Source organism: Lissotriton vulgaris, chromosome 6, assembly GCF_964263255.1.
Source record: "Lissotriton vulgaris chromosome 6, aLisVul1.2, whole genome shotgun sequence".
NCBI classification, from domain to species: domain Eukaryota; kingdom Metazoa; phylum Chordata; class Amphibia; order Caudata; family Salamandridae; genus Lissotriton; species Lissotriton vulgaris.
This window is the reverse complement of record NC_141694.1, coordinates 431,750,015-431,776,748: the sequence shown is the minus strand read 5'-3', so window position 1 is coordinate 431,776,748 and position 26,734 is coordinate 431,750,015.

Here is a 26,734-nt window from a genome sequence, read left to right as displayed (position 1 = left end):
TTGGCACATTTTGCTCTTGAAGCTCATTTCTTCAACAGGTCTCCGCATCTCGAAAAACTCCATCCTCTAACTGTGCTGTTTGCGGCAGTTGGTTTAATTCGCTCAGTGTACCTCTGAATGTCCTAGGGAACGCCCTAGAACAAACCAGAACCGTCAACCTTGTGTCTACACGGCAGTACGCTCTAAGGGGCAGATTTATGAAGGCCTTGCGCCGCCGGTGCGTCACTTTTTCCCATGTTAAAAATGACGCACCGGCGGCGCAAGGCCTTCATAAATCTGCCCCCTAAGTCTTTATACCGTGACCCTACAGCTGAACCCGAATGGCAGTTCGAAAAACAAAAATCGGTCAAAACAGTTTCTCGGAGGAGAGAGCATAAATTCAAAAATAGCAAAGAAAATAATTTCTCATTTTATTAGTACCACGACTCTTGATCGCAAATTATAACGGCCTTTACCAGGCAATGTCTGATCACGAAACAAAAGTTCAGGTTCAGTTGTATCCAGTCGAACTGAAGGTGGCACAGCTTCTTGCAGAAGATCGTCGCTTTCACGCTCAGAATTTGTCCCAACTAAACGTGCATCGCTAAAAGGCAGAAAACGAGGCACGGTATCAGTTTCTGAATCAGGAATACCCTCCTGGACCCACCGGTCGTACGGCAGAGGCAAAGGAGCTCTCTTACAATGTACGCCGTGGATCCAGTTCTTTTTCCTGTGCACTCGCACTGCAGATCGCGTAGATAATAGCACCAAGTAGGGTCCGGCCCAGCGGGGCTGATCGTTCTTTGTCCGCTGAAAATTCTTGACCAGGACCCAGGAACCAGAATCGATGGGTGTCCTGAATCTTCAGAAGCCTGAGGCAATGTATCATGAACCGGTTGGTGTAAGACACGCAATTTAGCCGTCAAATCATACAGATAGTCAAGCAATACAGGATGCTCAATTTCACTGAATTTGGTCAGCCTCAGCACTCCCCAAATATTTGCTGGGCGACGAAAAACAATTTCATAAGGACTAAGTCCCACTCGTGAATGTACAGTCAGCCTAGTTGACAAAAGTGCTAACGGCAAAGTATCGGGCCATTGTACACCAGAGCTCGCCTGAATCTTGGCCAACTTTAACTTCAGGGTGCCATTATAAGATTCTACCAGACCAGCAGATTGGGGGTGATTTGCAGCATGGAACTTCCTACCTAAACCATCACACACTCTCTTCATCACTTGACCCACAAATTCACTCCCATTGTCACTCCAGACCATTCTCTGCAAACCATACCTAGGGAAAAATTCCTTAACAAGGGCTTTAGCTGTGGACAAGGCAGTATTATCCTTCAGGGGATATGCTTCTACCCATCTCGAGAAAGCACAAACAACCACAAGTGCGTATTTCAAGTTGTTGCACCTCTCCATGTGGATGAAATCTAATTGCAAAACCTCAAACGGATACGTCGGAGGCGCAAAATGACCAGTTGGAGTTGGAGTTCCCTTACCAGGATTATACATCAGCCAAACCATACAATTCTTAACCAGATTCTCTGCACACTTAGGAATTTGAGCATTTTGCCATACTGGAGCCAACAACTTACAAATCCCTTTCGCACTGATATGAGCCATTCCATGCCCACTGTAACCACTGCAAGCACGTACGCATCAGGTAACAACCATCGCTGATGCTCTGACAAATCAATCCAACAACCATTCTAATTCCAATGTACCCGTACTCTCTCTCCATACATTCAATTCTTTCTCTGTAGCTTCAGCCTGAATTGACTTCACGCTCTCTATCGTATCTTCACACATACTTCTATCCGGAACCCATCTCGCCGGACCCGAAATATACATTCGACTAATCACATCTCTCACCGTTTCTTTCGCAACTTCATCCGCAAACGCATTACCACGACCAACGTCATCGGTAACCTTCTTATGTGCACTGCATTCACAATCGCAACTTGCAACGGCAAGGTAAGTGACTCAAGAAGTTCATTCACCAACTGACCATGCTGAAACTTAGTACCATGAGACGTGAGGAACCCACGTTCCTTCCACAAACGACCAAAACTATGAGCCACACCAAACTCATACTGGCTGTCAGTATACACAGTCACTCGTTTCCCTTTCGACAACACACACGCTCTTGTCAATGCAATCAACTCTGTTGCTTGCGCTGAATTATGTGGGATACGTGCAGCTTCAACAATCGTAGGCAAAGTCGTAACAGCATATGCCGCAGTCGTATCACCATTCGGAAGCTTGAAGCACAAACCATCTACCCATAAGGTACCATCACACTTTGCAAGAGGAGTGTCCCTAAGGTCTATTCTCCCTTTCATTTCCTCCTCTGTCCTAAGAAAGCAATCATGCTGTTCAGAAACATCTGTCTCTACTGAAATCGGCAACAACGTAGCTGGATTCAACCCAAGAAAGCCGCATTCATAGACCGTCTAGATAACAACGCCCACAACAGCAAGGAATTATTCAACATCGTCAAAGAATTTACCAACCCATCAGCCAACTCCAACGACATCACCCCCTCCCACGCCCTCTGCGACTCCCTAGCTTCCTTCTTCCACAACAAAATCGCAGACATCCACAACAGCTTCGACAACCGACCCGAAGACCAACCCACCCAACCTTCTGCAGGACCTTCACCCCCCCTGAACATCCTTAATGACTGGAACCCAATCTCCACTGAGGACACCATCCGACTGATGAACTCCATCCACTCAGGATCCCACACAGACCCCTGCCCTCACCACATCTTCAACAAAGCAGACTCCATCATAGCACCACACCTCCGAGATGTCATTAACTGCTCCCTCAACTCCGCCACCTTCCCGGAAAGCTGGAAACACGCAGAACTCAGCGCCCTTCTGAAAAAACCCACAGCTGACCCCACCGAACTCAAAAACTACCGCCCCATCTCGCTTCTTCCATTCCCGGCCAAAGTCATCGAGAAAGCTGTCATGATCCAACTCGCCACCTTCCTCGAAACCAACAAATCCCTCGACCCCTCACAGTCCGGCTTCCGAGCCAAACACAGCACTGAGACCGCACTTATCGCAGCAACAGACGACATTCGAACTCTACTGGACAATGGAGACACAGTCGCCCTCATCCTCCTCGACCTCTCCGCTGCCTTCGACACAATCTGTCATGGCACCCTTCTACAGCGCCTCAGAAACGTAGGAATCCAAGGAAAAGCACTGGAATGGATCACCTCGTTCCTCACCGGAAGAACCCAGAGAGTCCGCCTCCCACCATTCAAGTCAGAGGCCACTGACATCATCTGTGGCGTGCCACAAGGATCTTCTCTCAGCCCCACCCTCTTCAACATATACATGAGCCCCCTTGCGGCCATCGCTCGCCAACACAACCTCAACATCATCTCCTACGCGGACGACACTCAACTGATCCTATCACTCACCAAAGACCCTAACACCGCCAAAACCAACTTACACGAAGGAATGAAAGAAGTAGCCGAGTGGATGAAGCACAGCCGTCTGAAACTGAACTCAGACAAAACAGAAGTCCTCATCTTAGGCACCTCCCCCTCCGCCTGGGACGACTCTTGGTGGCCAGAAGCCCCTGGAAAAGCACCCATCCCGACGGACCACGCACGGAACCTGGGCGTCATCCAGGACTCCTCACTCTCGATGACCAGACAAGTCTTCGCATGCTCAAAAAAACATTTCGCTGGATCCCCACTGAAACTAGAAAAACGGTCACCCATGCACTGGTTACGAGCCGCCTGGACTACGGAAACACACTAAACGCCGGTACTACCGCAAAACTCCAGAAAAAACTCCAACGCATCCAGAACGCTTCAGCCAGACTCATACTAGACATCCCGCGTAAAGAACACATCTCTGCTCACCTGAAAAACCTCCACTGACTCCCCGTAAATAAGAGGATCACTTTCCGCCTCCTAGCCCACGCACACAAAGCACTTTACGAACTTGGACCCGAATGCCTCAACACACGATTGTCCTTCTACACCCCCTCCCGTCAGCTACGATCCTCCAACCAAGCCCTTGTCTCTGTACCTCGCATCAACAAAACCACCATGGGAGGCAAATCCTTCTCCTACCTGGCAGCTAAAACCTGGAACTCACTTCCCACTCACCTTCGCCTTACTCAGAACCACCTAGCATTCAGAGAACAACTTAAAACTTGGATATTCGACAAGTAACTCCCCACCCTTCCTCTAGCGCCTTGAGACCCTATGGGTATGTAGCGCGCTATATAAATTCTCTTGACTTGACTTGACTTGACTTGACTTTATGTGCACATGACTCGCTAAGAGTGTCCACTCGTAACCTGACAATCGAGCACTAGTTAAGTGCTGTGTCTTGGTCCTGTTCAACAAGGTATCCACTGCATGTGGAACCATCACAATCAACGTATTATCCCTTACCAAACCAGCAGACTATCGGATAGAAACAGCTGCTGCCGAAGCTCTCAAACAACTCGGCAACGCTCTAGCTACCGGATCCAAAGTTGACGAGAAATACGCACATGGACGTTGCTTATCGCCGAACTGCTCTGTCAAAACTGACAATGCACATCCCTCTCTCTCGTGGACATAGAGTGTAAAAGGCTTACTGTAGTCGGGAGTACCCAACAGAGGAGCCAAACACAACGCATCACGCAATTCTGAAAAACTCTTCTGACATTCGTCAGTCCAAGGAATAGGATTTGGAGTATCCTTAACAGTAAGAGCTAACAAAGGTTTCGCAAGAAGCGAAAAATTTGGAATCCACTGTCTACAGTATGATGTAATACCCAGGAAAGCACGCACTTCTCTCTGTGTAGTTGGCACACTCATTTTTGCAATAGCTTGAATTCGTTCTGGGGTCAATCTTCTTCCCTCCTTCGACAGGAGATGACCTAAATAGGTCACTTCTTGTCGACAATACTGCAACTTCGAAAGAGACACTTTATGATGGAAATCAGACAAATGACGCAACAATGACAATGTAGCCTCTTTACAAATCTCTTCATTGTCAGCAGCAACTAACAAATCATCAACATACTGAATAAGAGCAGCACCATCAGGCAAGACAATCGTATCAAGCTGTGTTTTCAAAGCCTGACTATAGATGGATGGACTATCACAATAACCTTGAGGAGCGCGCTTGAACCGGAAACTTCGGCCTCCTAAAGAGAAGCCAAAAATATCTCTACTCTCCTCGGCAATCGGGATGCTGAAGAAAGCATTCTTCAAATCAATCTCCGAAAACCACGTGGCTGAAGCCGGAATCATAGTCAGTAAAGCAGTGATATCTGGCACAACTGGAAATTGCGGAAATACAATCTTATTCACCTTTCGGAGATCGACCACGAACCTATATACAGGCGGTTGCGAGGAATCAGTACGTTTCAGAACAGGCAAAACCGGATTATTGCACATATTACCTCTCGTTTCTTCAATCACACCTTTCTCAATCAGATCATAAATGATCGCTAGAAGTGCTCTTTCACCATCACTGGAAATCCGATATTGGGGAATACGTGGCAATCTAGCATTCGCTTTCAGCGTCACAACATATGGCGGGATCTCCAAAAGAACCACATCATTAGGACCAGTAGCCCAAAGAGTATCAGGAAGAGAAGACAATTCTGCTGGGAGTCGATGTTTAGATAAATACATCAGAGAGATCACTCTCTTACCTAATGTAAGCTGTACTCCTGAAGGAGAACAATGTAGCGTCTCATACAATCTTTTCAACAAATCCAATCCCAACAAATACTCACCACAACCTGTCGTCAGAATAAGGGGTGCTTCGAATTCACAAGGTCCAACAGAAAGAGACAAAGGACTAGAAATCGGATTACTAACTGGGGCGCCAGAAAAACCTACTGAAACATTCGTCAAGCCAGACAAAGGTGCGCCAGGGAGTTTAGAGTGCATAATAGAACTCTTCGCAGCACCAGTATCCAACAGAAAAGGCTCTGACACACCTGATGTAATCACTTCAATATAAGGTCCACTCTTATCTACTGGAACTGAAACAACTCCCTCTCTCTGTCTATGGCTGTCCTAGCAATCATTACCGTCCATATTCTGACCTTCGACATAGTAGTCGTCAGCATAGTACTGAGTCGTCCTACCAGACGCACCATTCTGCTGATCAAAACAATTCATTGAATTCTGTGGAGGCAAGGAACGCGCATTCTGGGGGAACACACCACGTCCTCTACCTCTAGGAGCTTGCTGAACACCTCGACCTCTCACACCAGAAGCACCATTCGCGCCTCAACAGAACCGGACAACTATTTTTAAAATGACCCTCTTCTTTACAATACACACACTGATTAGGGCCTACAGGAAAACGCTTTTGAGAAGACTCGAACCTTTGCGAGTTTCTCTGATACTGCTGAGGTTGCTGATAATCGCTCTGACTACTATGAGGCGGATACGCTTGCTGTAAAAGAACCTTCGTCTTCAACTCTTTAGTCTTCTTGTCGGCTCTATCTTTCTCATCCTTATCTCTATTCTCATAGTACTGTGCAGTAGCCAATATCTGCGCCGACGAAGAAACAGCCCAAGAACTCTCTGAATCCTTCAACTTAGTACACAACTCGGGAAGCAAATTATGCACAAACTTATCGACAAACAATCGTTGGCCACCTTCAGTACTCATGTCCTGACCACTATGGTCGATAAACGTCTCTTCAAACCTAGTGAAGAAATCAGACACACTTTCGTCCTTCTTCTGTTTACATGCAGACAACTTGTCCCAGTTTACTTGCATAGCAGGCATCAAAGTCTTCATGTAATTAATGATCAGACCAGGGAGTTCTGCAACTAAAAGGCTCAGGTTTAGCACCACCAACTTGTCGGCCATCCGCGGCACCAATATTATTCCAGGTATCACCTAACTCTTGCGCATGATCCGTATGACGACTCAATCACCATAATGGCTGTGGAACCACATTTCCAAACAACATGTCTATATCAGCCAGATTCATAACACATGAGTCTGCAGTCTGTGATAATTCCTTATAGTACCCTGCAGGATTTTTACGGGGTCAGGTAAAGTCTGTTTAAGAGCCAAAACTTCAGCTCGCTTCCACAGAACATGTACCCAAACACGCTGAAAATGAGCCGGCACACCTGGCGGATTATTATTCGCGCCAGCAGGCACTGCTTCTTTCCACACCAGAAGAACCTCTCTCATTGGATATTGTCGCACTTTTCTCCCGACAGAAGGATCAGGCTCAAACAACAACTGAGAAGGAGACTCACTCCTAAACAACAACAATGTCGCAACTGTTCTTTCAACTTCGAGAACCACTATAGTTCCCTTCGCAAACTCGGACTGTACACGGAACAACTCAGACGGAGTCTGTCCCAAATCACCAGCTTCCCATTCTTCACGAAGGAAAGTACACATCTTGTCAAAAACATACCTCTGCTTTGGTGCTTCCCGTTGACGGAAGACATCCATAACAGACTCTAAATCATATCTTAAAGAATTAGTAACCCATTTACGCGCTAAATTATCTAATACTTCCCGCTCTTCTGGACCAGGCATTTGGCTACGCAACTTTTTACTCACTGAAACAGGGGTCATACTCAATGACCCAAAGAAAGGAGACAAGAGACCAGTAACAGTATCGGTCATTCGCTGTCGAACAGAAGGAGAAGTTGACAAAAGAACAGGAGACAAAGCAGACTGAGAGGAAACCAACATAGGAGCAGTAGCAAAAGAAGTAACAAGTACAGGAGACAAAGTCGTAGGAATTGGAGGCGGAGCAGGTAGCAAAGTCGGCGGCCCTTGAGAAGGCTGCACCATAGGAATAGGACCAACTGAAGAGGAGCTGGCGGCTGTAGAACAACAGGAGGCAAAGCAACCGGAGGTTGCGCAACTAAAGGTTGCGGAGGTGCTGTAGCACTCTGCACATAAGGGGGTGGCGAACTCAACAAATGGGACATCAATGGATCTTTCTCAAGGTCCTTCGTTGCACCTTGCTGATGAGGTGGCAAAGCTGGATAACATTATCAATTGCCATTTTACGTTGCCTGTGCAACTGCTCACTCGCTTGTTCTTCTTCGTTATCTTTAAACTGTATAGCAGCCTGCATTATCGAGATACCCTTCTCTCTTTTATTTCTCTTCGCTAATTTAATTTCTTTCTGTTTGGCTTCCTTTCGCCATAGGCGGAAAGAGTCAAACATCGCCGGCCGGGCTTTCTTCTTAAAGAGTTTAACTTCAAGATTATCTAAAATCTCCATGTCATAACTACCATATTGGGGCCAATTTAGGACACCATCCTTCCTAGTATAGCGGATCCACACTTCATTATATGTGATGGAGCCCACGCCATGTTTCAAATAGAGCTCATAGGTTGGAGTTCCAATCAGAGGTACCGGACACAAATCCTCCAATCGGGAATCCCTATTACAACCACAAAAAAATATCTTTCCAAGTCTGCTAAGACCAAGCATCTTCGCTCACTAGCCTAGCTTCAAACTTCAAGGGAATATTGAAAACGATAGTCTCGCGAATACACGAGTCCCTCGGCTTTGGAGCTTGCAAGTCCCAAATCAAACATCCCAAGGGATACCCAACAACTAAGGACTGGGAGACGCTCCACTCATACTTAACTGAAGTATCGATGACGTCACCAGAAGCCCCGTCTATCGTCTTGCTCTACAAATCATCAAAGGGTCCAAGACAGGGCAACAGTCAGGGCAGTAGTCCTTCGTAGCCGTCGGAAAGCGGGGAACCTCGCAGCAAAGACTTTCGGACCACGACAACATACAGGGGTCGATGAAGTGGTAGGCCTTCCTCCAGAATTTTCACACGAAGCTCCTCACGATCTTCAGGCTTGGACCGGTACCGCTGAAGTCGCCTCACGTTGGGTGCCAACTGAAGAACTGGGTTTTAGAACTCAGCGGCGCCAGGGGCACGCCCAATGTCTTCGGGTTCACCTGTCTTAGAATACAGAGACACAGGATACTTCTCGGTGACGTCAAAGATCAAATTTATTGGCTGCAACCAGGAACAGAAGTCTACGAAGCACAACACGGTGGTTCGCTAGAGACTGCACAATTTTAGTATTGCTAGACATCGTCTTTTATGCCAAAAATCACATTCCTGACTAGCATCAATTACTTACAAACTATCCAATGACAAAGTGGCATTTCAAATGGTATCGCATAACGACAAGCCCACTTTTCAATTGTCCAGCCCACCATCAATTACAAGGGAAAACCCAACATTCTTGCTCGGACAGGCCGGACAAACCCATAATAAAAGGACCTCAACCCAACCCATAAATAGGCCATAAAAGAAGGAACAGAAACAGATGAGAAGTAAGATAGAAGGGTGTGTGCATATATCATAAACTCAGCAATGTCCTGCTCGTTGATCTCTATCTTGACCAGCTGACGAACAAGGAACTGGCTCAACAAGGTTAGCTTTGGGCAATGGAGTCAGTTCGCTCAGGTCGTCTAGAAGTCAGCTAAAGGTGTACGTGTCCCAAAGACTCGCTCGGCCGTAGTCATCGGCCTATCTGAGGGCAACCACAAAATGGCTGCCGTACACAAAATGGAACCCGTAGGTTCGGAACGAAATCCCTGAATACACAGTGAATCCATCAATTGAACAGAACGAAAACAATCGTACATACCGCACTCGTCATTTGCGGTCCGCTGTTACCAAAGTCGTCATGATGCGACGACCTTTATAGAACGGGTTCAGAATCACAGAACCTCAAAAGCATGTAATGACCTGGCAGTAAACATAAGAGCCTCCTCCTCACTACTTGAATGCCACAAAAAGCTGAAGACCAGGGGCCTCATTTATGAGGCCATGCGTCAGTTTTGTGCTGCTGAAGCGTCACTTTTTGTGACGTACCAACGGCGAAAAACATATTTAAAAAGTGACGCATCTAGGTAGATGCGTCACTTTTTAAACCCCTGCGCCACATTATACCTGCGTCAGGTATAATGTATGCAGAGGGGGCGTTCCCCCGCAAAAAGCCTCGTAATAGTGACGCAGTGAAATCTATGAGATTTCACTGCGTCACTTTTAGGACGCTGTTGCGTCAAAATCTTGCACCTGCCTCACAGCAGGCGTAAGACTGACGCAAGCCCTTTCACATAGGGTAAGGACGCATTACTGGAGTTGCGTCACTTTTGTGACACACTCCAGCAATGCGTCACTTTTGCGCTTACAGATACGTCAGAAATACTGACGTATCTGTAACTCCTTGCGACATGATGCGTCATACATGAAATATGATGCATCATTGGTGTCGCAAGGAGTGCACAGTGAAAAGTGACGCATCGCTGTTTTCACGCAGCGATGCGTCACTTTTCATAAATAAGGCCCTTCGATCTTTGAGTAGACCCACTAGGCCCTATGTTTGGCTAGACCAGAGGTCAAAGTGGGTGGGATCTGCAAGGCACGAAGTGTTCATGCCATTTTATTTCAATGAAAAGAGTTCCCCTACTTTCTATTAAAAGACAGCCATCACAGAACGGTTAATTCAGACAGTTGAGATACCTATGCTAAAGTGGAAGGGAGTGAGTTTCCTGTGCTGAGAAGCCAGGAAGGGACAGGCAGCTGAAAAAGAAAACAGCCTTCTTGCCAGGGTGCCTGCTGCCTGAAAGAAATGTAAATATGTGCACTAGGCCAATCAGCAAATGTAAAGACTACTTGGAAGCTGGTATTGGGTTAAATTGAAGCAGTTTACTTTAATCTTTGTGGTTAAAAATATATTACTGCTTTTGAGATGTATTTTATGGATGAGCTGCCCAGTGCCTGCTTTGAAAAGACAGTCATAAAAAATTGTTTGCTCTAGGTTCAGGTTGTTTATTACTATCACATATTTTGGAAGTACTTTTTAAAATCCTAAACAGAAATCCATTCTTCCATTTTGTGGCAGCCTGTCTTCTCCTGTGTACAATGCAAGTTCAAAATAACTTAAATATTCACAGCGCTTTCTGTCACAGGCTGTGGCCCGTAGCAGTAAAAATACTCACAATGTTATTTCTAACTACACTTACAAGGATTACATTCTTTGGCTGTCTGATTTCACATACAGACATCTGCAGTGATCTCATTAATCAACAGAGCTTACATCGTTTTCAAAAATGTACGTCTCACTGATTAGTTGATTTAGCATTTATTTTTACTTTAAGGTGTGTGTTATTTTATATGCAGTTATGTTAAGTTGAAAGACCTACAACATAGTAACGGAATATTTTGTTCTTTATTTGTCCATGTTCCCATTTTAACTGTGTCACCCCCATTGCACTCAGACTCACAGTTGCCATACACTTTTACTTCACCTCGCCGCTGGGCTAGACTCACAACTGCTCAGTGCCAGGATACCTTCCTGAGTGATAGTGCATTCTACAAATCTCTATAACATACCATACCATAACATAACATACTGTAACATAACATAATATGACATAACAAAGGATACTTACATTAATGAGTTCGGTCAACCCTACCTCCATATTGATGCAAATATTCAAAAAGTCATATTTCATTAAAGCAATTATATTATTTTTTAGTAATGAAACTTGTTGACCTGTTGAAGAACGGCTAATTTTCCGATTTCTTTTGATGAAACCTGGGAAGAAAACCAAATCTTCCATGCTAAGAACGAGTAAATAGATTATCATTTTAGTCAAGCATAAAGTTCCATATTTGAACACCGGGTGGCAGCATCAGAACATAAATATACATAGTTAATGAAGACGTTTTGGAAAAAAACTAGTCAAAGAAATATCAAATTGCTGTTAGCTATACATCTCATCAGCTTAATCTTTTATTCTTGCACGCTTTACACAGCAAACACTTAAGGTGCCATATAGTATATAGAAAGCTTGAACGTGCACAACAAAGGTGTGACTATGTCACCACATTTGCACAGAAAAAGCAAGTTATATATATCATCGAGCGCAGCAGACTGTTTGACGTCGCACTCTGTTTTAAATAAGAGTGGAGGACCGATCAAGGGAGACATTGCCCAGAAACCTTGTTGTGAGGTCATATCAGTTGACAGCTGATAAACAACATTCTAAACGCATCCAGCATTAGGCCACATTGCTGCGGGAAGACGGGCATACTAAGAGAACGTATCAGCCTCTGCAAAGCTCTGCAATCAGTGACAATATGCTGAGCAGTCTCGAGCTCAGTCCTCCGAGGCACACCCATTTTTGACTGGATATCCACTGAGATCTGTTTTCTACATCTTCTCGGCTTTGTCAGCTTTCTTCCGTTGCTTTCCCAGTAAAGGTTTTTTTGAAGCTGCCTCCTCCGCACACTTCGAGGCATATGTACAATCATTTTGTGCTGAGATTTGGGACACTATGGCAATAAAAAAAAAAGTTCTCATTAACTTTCCTTGCGCTGGAATGTTGCCTGAAAGTAACAGAGAGCAAGGCAAATTGCTGCTTTCGATACTCTGTGCCATGGAGTTGTTAAATTTGTACTACATAGGTGTTCCCAGGCAACCAATCATGGGGCCTCATTTATGAGCCCTTGCGTCACTTTTACGCCGCCGATGCGTCATTTTTTGTGCACCAGTGCCGTAAAAAATGCGCCTTGTTGCACCATATTTACAAAGTGACGCATCTAGGTAGATGCGTCACTTTGCAAACCCCTGCGCCACATTATACCTGCGCCAGGTATAATGTATGCAAAGGGGTCGTATTGACGCAAGAAAGGGTCGTAGAAGTGACGCAGTGAAATCTATGAGATTTCACTGCGTCACTTCTAGGACGCCGTTGTGTCAAAATCTTGCGCCTGCCTCACAGCAGGCGTAAGACTGACGCAGGCCCTTTCACATGGGGCTTGCCCCATGTGAAAGGACGCATTGCTGGAGTTGCGTCCCTTTTGCGACACACTCCAGCAATGCGTCACTTTTGCGCTTACAGATACGTCAGAAATACTGACGTATCTGTAACTCCTTGCGACATGATGCGTCATAATATAAATATGACGCATCATTGATGTCGCAAGAAGGGCGCAATGAAAAGTGACGCATCGCTGTTCTCACACAGCGATGCGTCACTTTTCATAAATGAGGCCCCTGGTGTTTGGCGCAAAACCCTATCTAACAATAGTAGGGATTGCAGCAAAAAACAATGCCATTTGAAAGCAGACTTTAAAAAGGAGAAATGATTTTATTTCTCCTTACTTTTCCCACTTTGCATGTGTGTGTGGTGCACTGTACAGCACACGTTGAACGTGATAAACATTTTAAAGTTAGTCTAGGCGTGATATCTTGTACTGGAAGGGTATCTTTCCAGTACAAACCCTATGCTAGAATCATGCAGACACCTTTGTACTATGTTGCAAAGGTGTGTTTGTGGCTCTCAGCAGCCTGATTTGGCGCCACCGCAGGGAGAGAGCAGGATAGTGCCATATTTCTGTAGCTATGGCGCTTTTCTTTGGGTGCTGTGCTGTGTTGTGTGAGAATTTTGTAAATCTGGGCCTTTATTTTTGAACTTTTATACATTTTTGCGGGTTTATTAACATTTTCTGTGGGCGTTCATGTCATGTGACACTAAGCAGGCTTCTCCAACTTGTAGCTTGTGAGTTACTGGTAGCTCTCTAGCTACCTTTAAGTAGCTCTCTTTTGTGCAGCCTATGGGCCATATTATCAAGAACGGCAATAACATTATCTGGTGTGCAAGACATCAAACATAGGCTTCCATGGGAATTCACAAGGGCATATTATCAAGCCCCTTATCGCCGCTGTAGCGGCAGTTTCCTGCCGCTAAAGCAGCGATAATGTTATCGCCGTTCTTGATAATATGGCCCCAGATTACTAAATTAGAAGTTTTCATTTTGTCGAATTTAATACATGTGTACCAAAATCTAGAGTGTATAGTAGGACCAAAAATGTGCTTATTTTCAAAACTCATAAACTGGTATTTAGAGGAAATGGCTGAAATTCCAAAATATATTTTTTAAGCTGATATTTGAGTGAAAAATCATGTGGCTTTGGGGATGGTTTTACAAGTGTTGCTACCTTGGCCCCGGAGGCATTGCAGCTTTGAGTGTTATTTATATTCATGTAGAGGCTTCCATATTGTCAAATCCTTCTAGACATAACTGCTGGCAACCCTGCCTAATGCACTGAGGTGAAAGCTAATGGCAATCTGGCATTTTGTGGCCACTAAAGTATTCTTGTCTGAGGTGGTCAATATTGCATTGTTATAGAGGACAATGTGTTCTGTTAGGTGTTTACTTAAGAAATGGTGGAGTGTCACACCTTTATGCGAAGATCAATGTATGGTCTTCAAAAAACTTTGGGGCATATTATCAAGGGGGTTTATCTCAGCTTTTTTGGCTTTAAAAGCCAAGAAAGAAGAGATAAAATTATCTCCCTATTACCTAGCTGTCGCTAACACCAGTTAGCGACAGCTAGTAGGAGATAGCGACCATCTTGGGTCCCACTTTGCATGTCAGTGATATTTATCACTAATGACATGCAAAGTGGGCGTGCCAAGATGTTAGCGACTGGAAACAGTCGCTAACATCGCTATCTCCTATTACCAACTTTTGGAGATATTCGCGCTAAGCGCGAATATCTCCAAAAGCTAACACCTGCCCTGAGCAGTTCTTAACCATGTTATCCAATGGGCGGTGGATAACATGGCTAAGAGCATTAGCTCGGTAATGCATGAATATCGCTGACTTTTCAGCGATATTCATGCATTGCGGCGATTTTTATCGCATTTGCGATAAACCTTGGTAATACCAAGGTTTATTTGCGGTACAAATCGCCGCAGCTCAGCGGTAAATTTTTGTCTCTAACCAAGCAATAGCGATAATTATCACTATTGCTTGGTAATATGCCTCTAAGAGCGTATGTGCCTATGTTGACCTTCATTTGGCACCTTAAAGCACGTTACAGAAACAAACAACCCACAATAACAATAGCAATTATTTAGTGTATTCAAAGTCAAGTATTTAAATTGTACAAACACATTTTTTCATATGCTGCTGTCACAAACACAAACATAACCACCAGTTAGCGATAAAGTGACACATAGTGAAAAAATAAGTTTGACCCTACACAATACAAACAAAAATTGCTCTCAAATTTAAAGTACTGTACCCTTGATGTAGATAATTTTATATGTGCCAGTGACTTTTAAAAGCCATGCATCACCTTAAAATAAATGATGTGGTAAATGAGCCTTCCGATTAAAAAATATTACTGATATCTAAATAAAGAGAAAATGACATTTGGGAAGACATTATTAGTGGTTTATAAAAATCCTTATCTTGATCAAATGTAGAGTTAAACAATTTTTGAGGCATGGACGAGCGATCCTAATAGCTCCAGCCTCTATGTAGGGATTAAGTCTAGAATGCGATCTGCTCAGCATTTCATCATTCTAACGAGGACCAGTATTTGGGACCAAATTATGAAGTTGTATAAATTGAATGGTAATAATAATATTAACGATGAATAAAGTTAAAACAAAAATTTAAATTCTTCATGATTAGTCATTGCCAATTTAAAGTTTTTGAAGCACATGCTTGTTAACAGTGTACAACATAAATCATCACTTCTAATTGCAATGCTATTGATACAGTTTAGGATGCGTTGATTAATTGATTGGAAAAAAGCGTGAGCTCAGATGGTGTTCCTAATGTTAAACTTGATTTTCTTTCAGTTTATGTAAGCGTTTTATAATCACCATCACACACAAAAACAGTTACCGAGGAGCTGCAAAGCATTATATAATGTGCTTAGGGCATAATAATAGAACAAGGAAGGTGAGTCGATTTCACAAAACAACTCATATGGGAGGTGTTACTGCACATAAGCTATTGGCAATCTATCTTCAATCTTACAAGGAAAATCCACTACACAGACATTAAAGTAGCAAGTGTCAAGTGCAATGAACATACACTTAGGTCCTCATGACATGTGTGAAAGTGACACTGATGCTAGTGGAGTAGCAAGGGTGGCATGGGGCCTGTGCCAGGAAGGAGGCTCCACCCTTCCCTCGCCGTTTGTTGGGTAGTAATGCCCCGGTTACTTACCGGTAATCTTCATTACTCCGAGTATAGTCTTCCTCGCCACATGAGTTCCCTCCCCCCCTCCCTGTCTGGCTATCGGCTTCATTGGTTGCTTGGTAGATCAGGCTGATTGGTTGGGCCGGCCCGCCTCTTATAGAGGTCAGGTGGGACTGGTCGGCCATGTTGGGAGGGGGTGGGAGGTGGTTTCTTTTTGCTTTGGAGGGTTCTGTTGTGGAGCTAAAGCTCACTATGTAAATCATGTGGCGAGGAAGACTTACGAGGAGGTAATGCATCATAATAATCTAGCTTCTATGGGCACTAGTCTGGCGTCCTGCTGCACCATCGATAGCTCCAGCCTTATACTTCTGTAATCAGACACGTGCCTTAATGTCTCATTATTCCAGGCTCGGCCAGTAACAGCTGCCAAATCGGGTATTAGTAGTGTAGCAAACAACAAGAAGTTTACGCACAATTGTGGCCACCCTGCTTTTTCATCGGCATAATGCAGGCTAAGGGCCTCATTTATGAAAAGTGACGCATAACTGCTTGAAAACAGTGATGCGTCACTTTTCACTGCGCCCTCCTTGCGACACAAATGATGCGTCATATTTACAGTATTACGCATCATTGCGCAAGGAGTTACAGATATGTCAGTATTTCTGACGTATCTGTATGGCGCAAAAGTGACGCATTGCTGGAGTGTGTCACAAAGGTGACGCAACTCCAGCAATGTAGCCTTTAACATGGGGCAAGCCCCATGTGAAAGGGCCTGCGTCAGTCTTACGCCTGCTGGCGTCACTTCTATGACCCTTTCTTGCGTCAATACTACCCCCTTGCATACATTATACCTGGCGCAGGTATAATGTGGCGCAGGGGTTTACAAAGTGATGCATCTACCTAGATGCGTCACTTTGTAAATATGGCGCAACAAGGTGCATTTTTACACCACTGGTGCGTCACAAACAGTGACGCACCAGTGGCGTAAAAGTGACGCACTGCCTCATAAATAAGGCCCTAAATGTGCAAGTAACAGATACCAGGTCTAGGATTTGGAAAACATAGGGGAATCAAGGGGGAACTAGACATCGATTTTCATTTGTATGTCCCCTTTATGAGTGCAAACCTCGTACTGGCCTGAGATTTCTGCATTCCCAGAAGACCTGATTCTCTCGATACTTGTATTCATGAGTTCTGCATCCTTTGACATCGGGCCCAGAATAGGGATATGGAGATGTGCTCAAAGTTTCTTTCCCCATTACCTTTGACTATGAATATTCTGGTGGGATCTAACCTGGCCGAATGGTTCGTGAATGAGGAAAAATACAGATTATCTAAGTCATTTTCCAGCTACGAGTCATAATATAGCAACAATCTGGTAATCCTGCATCCCTGAGCTACAGATTTGCAGATTATTAGAGCTAAATATCACAGGATTACAAATGCAGAATAACCGCCAATCAAATCCTAAAACAAAGGGGCCGATTATGATGGCGGACGGACCTGAATCCGTCCGCCACCATAGAGTAGGAGGGACCGTCCGCAGGGGCTGCGGAGGTCCCTCCGTGCAGATTAGGATGTGACTGCCAGGGTGGCGGTCACATCCTCAATCTTTAACATTGCGGCAGGTGCAGCTTCAAGCTGCACCCACCGCAATGTTAAAAAAAGCATGCAAGGCATTTGCGTGCACAAAGCAGCAGGCACCGCGCGGTGCCCACCACTTTGTCCACGCAAATACAGGGGGGGTACCATAGGTACCCCCCATGTGCACCCCCACCCCCCCGGTCACCAAGGGGGCCCGCAACGGAAAGCCGCCATGGAAAATCATATGTTTTCCGATATCCTAATATGGCTGGCGGTGTCTGACAGACTCCGCCAGCCATGTTAGTGCTTTTACGTAGCGGTCGGAGGCGACAGCGGCGGAAAAGCAGCGGACGGATTTTGAGACCCACCGCCATCCTAATTTGGCGGTGGGTCTTCTGTGCCTCCGCAGCGGTTTTCCCGCATCCTCCGGGCCGGCGGTGGCTTCCGCCGGCCCGGAGGATGCGGGATAACCGCGATCCTAATCAGGCCCAAATTTCGATCAAAAAATGTTCATTTTTTACTAATACATTTCCCTTCGAGTTGTTCAGAATAAAACCCAATCCTCATTGAATGTACTCTATCACCATATTTGTAGCGGCTTTAGAACGCCTATTTATGTAATATGTTTCTTGGTGGTTGCTTTTCAGCTGGCCGTGGACCGTCAAGCATCCCCACAGCAGTTTTAGCAGATAGAAAGCCAAACATTTACTCAAAACCATGTGCATAAGGGGATATTAAAACGATGTGAGCCTCTCAGAACTTCATGATACTGAAGTCCCTCTGTGCAACAGACAACTCATCATAGCAATCAGAGGAAAGTACTACACCAACCCCAAAAATGAAGCTACCAACAGAAGACTCACGCTGCTTAAGACAATCAAGCAATGCATCAACCCCTTGCCAGTCCCTTCTATTCCTCACTTCACAGAAAAATGCAATGCCGTAAACCTCTTCTTCAGTGAAAGATTACAGAAGATCCAACAACACCAAGCCTGCTTCACTTCTTACACCAACCTCTTCCTATAGAGTCTGAACACTCTCTCTTCCATATCCCCTTGGCAGACTCAGCTCCCTCAAAACCACTTCTTAAGAAGATGATCTTTTACCATCATTCTTCATCAAAGCTGTCCCTGGGGTTTCTCTACTTACCACTGTCAATATCTCCCTTACTCAAAGTATCATCTTGGAAGCTCTGAAGACAGACCATATCATCCCACTCCTAAAGAAACCTACTCCAGACCCTGATAATCTCACCAACTACTGGCCATTCACTCTTCATTGAAAAAGCAGTGTATGTTCAATTCCAAGATCATATCCACGCTAACCACCTCTTGCACAACTATATGTCTGGCTTCAGATCACACTGCAGCACAGAGACCGCTACCTTACACATAGCAGACCCGTTGACCACAGATGAAGATGATCCATGCCTCTTGATACTGAGGGAGTTCGCAGCTGCCTTTAATACAGCCAAGTATCCCACCATTGCATGCACCCTAGAGTGTCAAGTGGGATTCCGTAGCTGTGTTCTTCACTGGTTCTCCTCCTATCTTGTTTCAAAAAGGAGAGGGTACCCCACTTCCCCAGGGAACAGGGTAGAAGGACAATTAGTCAAAGAGGGAGATCCCTGGAGTCGAATAGTCGACTAGTAACTATTAGCCTTTCCTATGTACAAGGGAAAGGTCACACACTACCATGGGTGTTAAACTAACACAAAAATAGGTTTTTCCACACTGAAATAAAATCGTTTACAGTCTATTTTTATTAAAATTTCAATCAATTTAAACAATAAAAAACAGAATAAATTCATATACTTTTCACACCACAAATTAAAATCCAAGTAAAAAGATACTTTGGAGAGTTTAAAAAATAAACAGGAGTATTATTCAACAGTATTGCACGAATATCATACAACTATAAACGGTAAACAAAAACACAGTCAAAGCATATTCACTGTAAATAGACGACAAACTACATATAGTCACAAAAACCCCTCAACTTTTATGTGGCCAACCAGATAACTAGGCCACTATCATTTGCCAGATCCAATGGCCTCAATCCGTTTTGCTATTATAAAACTCTAGTGGAGGAATGACGTGCCCATCTACAGTTTTATACGGCCCTCATTGGATTCTATTAAAAAAAAGGACAAACAGTGCGTCGACGCGTTTCGGTGCTGTACTCTGGATTTAGTTGCACCTTCCTCAGGACTTCTTATTTTCTGGGGTTTCATGCAATGGATGGTTCCACCATATCTGTGGATATATATGGAGAGATGTGCAAAATCAGTTATCGTGCAAAGTATCTATTCTCTCCCCCTCGTTAAAAGATGGGTATCTGTTATGTAGCTTTCCCACCGTGAGTTACAATAACATTAATGTCACCCACTCTTACTTAGCTGGCACCTATACATTTATATAAGACATGTACCATTGGGGTAACTCTGTATTCTACATGTTGTCTGCTGCTGTAAATCCGGAACGTTTATACCCTTATACAAGAAGTATCCCAGTGCTACTGTTGTTTTTACCCGTATATACAGTAACACAATTTTCTGTACAGTGCCCACTATTTGAACTTATGGACAATCCCATTGGCCTGAAATTATCCGGCCACACCATCATCCCTCCGAGTCTTTATTTCAATGTGGAAGACCTTTCATTCACAGATAGATAGGGATATCAATGTTGATATAAAGATATGGGTCCTCACCTTATAGATCATGTGGGGGACGTGTCAGGATATGGATAACTTTAAATTTCCATTGGCTTCTGCCAAAAGTATGGGCTTCTGTCAAAAGGAACCACAGACTTATATTAGGGATAGCCTGGGGTGTATTATGTCCTGACTACTGGACGGGTCTCTAAGTTTGTATGATTACCTCTTCCTTCTGGTAGGGGCTCCTTGTCTTGGCTTTCCTTGCTTTGTGCTTGACAGGCGTATATTCAAGTCACGTGCATCTATGGTGAGTATGCTGTCAAATGACCACATATTAATGTTAGGAATAAATTGGAATATCCTATGCCCTAATTTCTAAGCTGGTCTTTAGGGTCATGCGGTTACCTTTATTCCCGGATAGGGGCTCCTTGACATGGGTTTCCTTGCTCTGAATTTGTCAGGCGGTTGTTCAGGTCTCGTGCATCTATGATATAATGCATATTTTCACTTTAATATATCTTGGGGTCCCAGTGGTCTAGTCTGGTGTTTTATTAGTAGTGTTGTCTTACCTGGTAAAATTTTAAAAACCTCTTAGAACGGGCATACCATTTCTTTAGTCTTCTCCAGAACTGGATATGTTCTGCAGGATGGAGACAAATATAGGCTAGTCATATATTATTCATGTTTTAAATGCTAAGACACTAGTCTGCTCTCTCCTCTTTCCTTACTTTATTTTTACTAGGAGAGAAAAAAATTATATAACCCCTCTATGTCTTTAAACTCTTTTATATTTGATGCTGTTATGTGCTCTCTATTTTCTTTTTTTGTATATCCCTGATATGCAGTTCCCTATGACTCGCCTTCATTGTCTAATATCAAAAAAGGGGGGACACATTGTACTACTAGTAAGTTGCTTGCCCCATATCACTCAGGTTACAGTATCAGTTATAGATCTAGAATGAATTTAAGACGACTTATCTTGGCCTGTTTTGTGCTATTGGAAGGTACAGGGTTAAAGTTATCCCCTCCTGTGGTCCCCTTCAGGAAAATGATTCCCTATTACTAGCAAACAGTTTTTAGAGTAGGATCCTCTCTTATAAAGGCACCAGCTCCACTTACCGGATCAGCGCTGCGTGTGTGCTTCTGCCTCGTTCGTCCCCTCGATCTGGTGTGTAGTGTTTGGTGTGTGTATTTATGCCTCACCTTGATTCCTAAAGTGATTACACCTGGCTGTGGTCGCGCTGGTCTCGTAGTCCCGAAAACCGCTGTGCGCGTGGGCGCCATCTTTGAACGGGGTTAGATGCCTCGCTATGTATTGAGTGCCTAATTTACTTATTAGTTGTCTGTGTCTCACTTTGATACGGGGTATGACCGTACTTATCTGTTCACTGACCCGGATATTATGAGCCGCCAAGTCGTCCTAGTTCTGCCCTTATACGCCTTGCCGGCATATGGTGGCGTATTGCGAGTACCACACTCGAACTTTGCCAATCTATGTCCCGTATGGGTTTCCGTTGCCTGGTACCCTATAACGTCGGCTTTAAAGATATTTTCGTGGTGTGTCCGGACATATTTAGTGTTTCTGTTTAGGCTGATTTACTGTACCTCCTTACTACGGGCGCCATCTTGGACTGGTGTGTCCTCTGTGTTCTGTTTACTTATTGCCAGTCTGAATAGGGTATTTGTTAGGTTGTTCATAACGCTTCTGCTTACTACAATCGCCACTGTGTTTGTACTTGGGTATATTAAGACAAACGGCTAGACCAGTATTATCGGAGTACATCCGAGTGATCCTAGTTGCACCACTTGTGTTATTATTAGGACAAATGGGCCGCCCTGGTGTTTTCCCAATTGATGGGCGCCATCTTTGACTAGTTCGTCCTGTACATTGGATTCCCCCGCATTCGGTCAGAGTAGGGTGTTGATTAGTTGCACTTACCCTCTAAGTGGTATGTGAGTTCCTAGTCAACCATATATTTGTATTTAAAAAGGAACATCACTGATCTGGGAATTGTCACTGTCGGAGCTTACCTTGATCTAATATAGGGTTAATTTTACAGAAAGTGGAAAGATGGTCACACAATGTGATAGGCTCCCTATATGAGAGCCTCCCACTCTTCCCTGGAATTTAACCCTTTCCTTATGGTATCGAATTTCACCATGTACCATTGTTCCTGTAATTTTCGTCTTTTTGTGCTATCTCCTGATCTGGTGAGTTCTCTAATTCTTTCAAGGATGACCCATCTAAGGTCTTTAATGGTGTGTCCATTTTCTTTCCAATGGGACACAAGTGGGGCATTTTCCTTGTTGGTGTTTATAGCAGACTTATGTTCACCTATCCTTAACCTTAATTCTCTACCGGTTTCACCTATATATGCCTGATTGCATGGGCATAAAATCATGTATACCACATTCTTTGTCCGGCAATTGTTCAGAGTGGTGATTGTGTGCGTGACATCATTGTGTGCTACTATTTTGGTTACTAAACATAACTCACAGATACAGCAGTTACCGCACTTGTTATTGCCAGTTGCTTTCTGTCCACTCAAGGTGGTTTGGGTCTCTATTCTATCCTCTCTGTATGTACACACAAGGTTTGACCTCAGGTTCTTGTTCTTCCTGTATGCATACAGGGGGCGTTCCAACGGGGTAACATCTGGACCATTGTTTAAAATCTTCCAATTATGGTTAATGATGTTCTTGATTTGGTTGGCTATGACTGAATGCTGGCTCACCATCACTATTTTGTCCTGCGTCTTTTTGTTGTCTGCCTTCTTTATGAGGCAGTCCCTATTATAGCATTGCGCTCTCTTAAGTGAATGATTAATCAATTTCTTGGGGTAGCCTCGATCCCTAAATTTCTTCTTCATTTCTTGGGCATGTTTGTGGAAGTCTACTAAGTCCGTACAATTTCTCCTGAGCCGGAGAAACTCACCAAAAGGTATCGAGTCTTTCTGGCTCTTGGGATGATAGCTCGAGTAGTGCAGGATTGTATTCCTGTCGGACTCTTTCTTATATAATTCCACCTTCAGCTGTTGGTCTTGGCTCTTAATGCATATGTCCAAGAAGTTAACCTTGGATCTGCTGTGTGTTGCTGTAAATTTCAGGTTGGGGTCCCCTAGGTTGAGCCAGCTAAGGAATTCTTCTAATAGCTCTACGGGTCCCTGCCATATGAAAAATATGTCGTCAATGAAGCGAGCCCAATTTCGGATATTTTCGTAAAATGGGCTCACTTCATTGTACACGTGTCTGTTTTCAAACAGGCTCACGTATATGCAGGCCAGACTCGGCGCGCAGGTTGCGCCCATACTGGTCCCCTTCTTCTGTATATAGAGGTCCTTTTTAAAGAGGAAAATGTTGTTTAGTAGGACCATCGATACACATTGGACGATGAACTCTTTATTACCACCTCGTATCTCTGTCTCTTCTAGGAGGTTCTCGACTGCCACAATGGTGTCCCTCTGAGGTATATTGGTGTAGAGTGACTCTACATCGAGAGTCACCATCGGTTCATTTCCTTCATCGAAAGGGATCCCTTCCACTTTGGCTATCATGTCAGCCGTGTCCCGGATATATGATTTCTGTTCTGCTACTAAGGGCTTGAGGAATCTATCAGCGTATTGGCTTAAGGGTTCCAACAAGGAGTCAATTGATGCTACTATTGGTCTGAGGGGGGGGTTATTGAGACTCTTATGGACCTTAGGCAGTCCGTAAAACGCTGGAGTTTTTGGGTTAGTATTGTTGAGGAATTTCCATTCCTCCTCAGTAATTTTGTTCTCCTCTAGGGCTCTATGCAGTAGTGTCTCTACATCTTTTTGCAGTTTCTTTAGTCTCATTTGAGAGACTCTTGAATAGTGTAGTTCGTTGGTAAGGAGGGCGAGTGCTCTTTGATCATAATCTGATGTATCAAATACAACTACTCCTCCCCCCTTATCAGCGGGTTTGATAGTTATACTGCTGTCCTCTGATAGGGATTTAATAGCCTCTCTCTGAGTTTTACTGATGTTATGCTGTTGGAAATGCTTTTTCTCTAGTAGGATACCTATTTCTATTTTTACAATTGACTCAAAGGTCTCTAAATTCTTGTCGACCATTCCTAGACTAGGGGTAAAAGTTGATTTTGTTCTCAGACCAGAATCCAAGGGTTGCTCTCTCATGGGTCTATTTTCGAAGAACCGGCGTAGGCGTATTTTGCGGAAGAAGGCCCTCAGGTCCTTTTCCAATTGAAATTTGTTTATGCCCGTGGTTGGTACAAAGTTAAAACCCATCCCTAACACTTGTTTTTCTGTATGTGTGAGTGCTCTGCTGGAAAGATTTATGATTGGTGTCCTATCTAATGCCAGTAGACTTTGTTTCTGGTTCTCTTGTATTCTTGAGGGGCCGGGGTCTGTTGGTATTCCTGATCCTGCTCTCTGGGAGCTGTTCTCCTCGGGTATTGACCTCTCCCTCTGCCCCGAAAGCTCCCCCTGCTTTTCTGTGGGCGTTGATCTAAAAAAGGAGTTTCATACTCCCTATTGGGTCCTGTGTATTCTCCGTCTTCCCTGCACAGTTCCTCTTCCTCGATACTACTTTCAGAGGTGCCTGAGAAGTGTACATGCCTAGGTCTCCTAGGTTGAAATCTGGGTTGGAATCTAGTTCTAGGTCCCTCATTCCTGTTATATTCTGCCTTTTCAGTATAATAGTCCTTCCTCAAAAATGGGTAAACCACCTCCTGGCTAAACTTGTTTATATCTTTTCTAAGTTTTTGAGTTTTCTTATTAGTGAGGTATTCACAGTATCCCTTCATATCTTGGTTTATCTCTTCTAACCTTTTTTTTGCTTCCTCTACTATATTGCTATCTATCAAAGCCTTCTCAAGTTCTTCCATCTCTTTTATCTCTATCAAGACCGTAGTTTGAGCGGTTTCGATAATAAGGAGCATTAGATCTCTGCTGCACCTATTACAGATGAAAGTCCATGTTTCCAGGAACTTTGTGTTGTCTACAAACAAACCTGGCTCGTTGCGTATTTGGAGACCTATTGGTATTTTCCCGGCCCTCACATACTGTGTCATAAAATCGGCATGCAGTTCAGTTCTGATGATCTTCTTTTTCAGGTTAATTAGTTGGTTCCATTTTTCTCCCCCATTGGGGATGACTGTGATACTATTGTTACCTCTATTTGAGCTCAATATTTTATTGAGTTGCTCCTCACTAAAGCCAAATGTCTTTAGTGTGTCCATTGGGTGATTGGAAAGGGACTATATTGTTTTATTGGATTAGGAAAAAACTGTGATAGTCTACACAAAAAACCTAGACTCTCCAGCACAGGGCTGTACTTAACTGGTTTCAAAAAGGAGAGGGTACCCCACTTCCCCAGGGAACAGGGTAGAAGGACAATTAGTCAAAGAGGGAGATCCCTGGAGTCGAATAGTCGACTAGTAACTATTAGCCTTTCCTATGTACAAGGGAAAGGTCACACACTACCATGGGTGTTAAACTAACACAAAAATAGGTTTTTCCACACTGAAATAAAATCGTTTACAGTCTATTTTTATTAAAATTTCAATCAATTTAAACAATAAAAAACAGAATAAATTCATATACTTTTCACACCACAAATTAAAATCCAAGTAAAAAGATACTTTGGAGAGTTTAAAAAATAAACAGGAGTATTATTCAACAGTATTGCACGAATATCATACAACTATAAACGGTAAACAAAAACACAGTCAAAGCATATTCACTGTAAATAGACGACAAACTACATATAGTCACAAAAACCCCTCAACTTTTATGTGGCCAACCAGATAACTAGGCCACTATCATTTGCCAGATCCAATGGCCTCAATCCGTTTTGCTATTATAAAACTCTAGTGGAGGAATGACGTGCCCATCTACAGTTTTATACGGCCCTCATTGGATTCTATTAAAAAAAAGGACAAACAGTGCGTCGACGCGTTTCGGTGCTGTACTCTGGATTTAGTTGCACCTTCCTCAGGACTTCTTATTTTCTGGGGTTTCATGCAATGGATGGTTCCACCATATCTGTGGATATATATGGAGAGATGTGCAAAATCAGTTATCGTGCAAAGTATCTATTCTCTCCCCCTCGTTAAAAGATGGGTATCTGTTATGTAGCTTTCCCACCGTGAGTTACAATAACATTAATGTCACCCACTCTTACTTAGCTGGCACCTATACATTTATATAAGACATGTACCATTGGGGTAACTCTGTATTCTACATGTTGTCTGCTGCTGTAAATCCGGAACGTTTATACCCTTATACAAGAAGTATCCCAGTGCTACTGTTGTTTTTACCCGTATATACAGTAACACAATTTTCTGTACAGTGCCCACTATTTGAACTTATGGACAATCCCATTGGCCTGAAATTATCCGGCCACACCATCATCCCTCCGAGTCTTTATTTCAATGTGGAAGACCTTTCATTCACAGATAGATAGGGATATCAATGTTGATATAAAGATATGGGTCCTCACCTTA